Source organism: Pundamilia nyererei, unplaced genomic scaffold (genome assembly GCF_000239375.1).
Source record: "Pundamilia nyererei isolate P.nyererei 1_Seehausen unplaced genomic scaffold, PunNye1.0 scaffold00049, whole genome shotgun sequence".
NCBI classification, from domain to species: Eukaryota; Metazoa; Chordata; class Actinopteri; order Cichliformes; family Cichlidae; genus Pundamilia; species Pundamilia nyererei.
This window is the reverse complement of record NW_005187450.1, coordinates 2,277,668-2,279,231: the sequence shown is the minus strand read 5'-3', so window position 1 is coordinate 2,279,231 and position 1,564 is coordinate 2,277,668. Positions and strand designations below refer to the sequence as shown.

Sequence of the window (1,564 nt, the reverse complement as noted above, 5' to 3'; positions counted from 1 at the left end):
TTGGGTCCTTGGGCAAGACACTTCACCTGTTGCCTACTGGTGGTGGTCAGAGGGCCTGGTGGTACCAGTGTCCCTAACCCTCTGTAAGTGTGCCCCAGGGCAGCTGTGGCTACAATGTAGCTTGCCATCACAAGTGTGTGAATGTGTGTGTGAATGGGTGGATGACTGAATGTAGTGTAAAGTGTTTTGGGGTCCATAGGGACTAAGTAAAGCGCTATACAAATACAGGCCATTTACCATATACACCACTGACAGGGGAGGTTACACTCATTCTTTCTTCATCATCACTAACCCACTGTTAGTGGGTGGGAGATATCAGGGAGCAAGTGAACATTTTGTCCTCAAAGTTGATGTGTTAGAAGGAAAAATGGGCACATGTAAGGATTTGAGTGAGTTTGACATGCGTCAGATTTTCTCCAACACTGCAGCTCTTGTGGAGTGTTCCTGGTCTGCAGTGGTCAGTATCTATCAAAGGGGTCCAAGGTGAACCAGCGACAGGGTCATTGGTGGCCAAAGCTCACTGATGCATGTGGGTAGTGAAGGTCATAAAGTTAGACCTGATCAGTGTATACCGGCTATGATACTGTTCCCCTTAAGCCTTAAAAGCTTTAGAAGTACATTTTTACAACTGTGTCAGAAGCCTTTGATTTATTCACCAAATACATTATTTAATATTTATGTGGACTAAAACATTGATAAATAAATACATGTGGATGCTTATGGGAGGATATTAATGAGTCTATGATTTAAAGGTGTGGACACCACTAAGTCACTGCTGGGAAAAAATACAAATGTATTTTTAATAGTTTCATCAGCTGATTTAACTGCGTACAAAATGTCAATTCTTTAATAATTCTTGCTTCAGTATCTCAGACATCCTTGTAGCTTCATCATTTAATGCAATCGAGTTTCATCACTGTAGATTGTGACATTTTTAATTCTGAAAATAGGAAATTTGGTATTTGCAGAATCGTAACAGTGTTTTAAAATTAGATGTAAATTCTTGACCACAAAATAAGTTACAAGTTTCCTTTAGACTCGCTAATTATATTGAGCAAAATGTACAGGGTGGGCCATTTATATGGATACACCGTAATAAAATGGGAATGGTTGGTGATATTAAAGTCATGTTTTTGGCACATTTGTATATGTGAGGGAGCAAACTCCTCAAGATGGGTGGTGATGGTGGTCATTTAGAAGTCGGCCATCTTGGATACAACTTTTGTTTTTTCAATAGGAAAAGGGCCATGTGACACATCAAACTTATTGGTAATGTCATAAGAAAAACAATGGTGTGCTTGGTTTCAACGTAACTTTATTCTTTCATGAGTTATTTAAAAGTTTCTCTTTGTTCACAGCTATTGACATGTTGAAGAGGTTAACACGTGAGGAGCGGATCGAAATTGTGTTGATATCTGGTGAACGCAGTAACCGGGTCATTGCAGCAGATTTTAATGGAAGACACTCTACGAGACCACCCATCTCCCATGCTACAGTTAGCAAACTGCTTGCTAAGTTTCGTGAAACTGGTTCAGTGTTGGATTTGCCAAAATGTGGACGCAAG

General features: G+C 40.0%; 1 protein-coding gene across 5 annotated transcripts in view; it reads right to left on the bottom strand.

Annotated features, from left to right (window-relative positions):
* The window catches only part of LOC102206573 (forkhead box protein J3), a 73,492-nt gene that overhangs the window by 12,484 nt on the left and 59,444 nt on the right, over window positions 1-1,564 (bottom strand). The gene's annotated exons all lie outside the window — the stretch shown is intronic.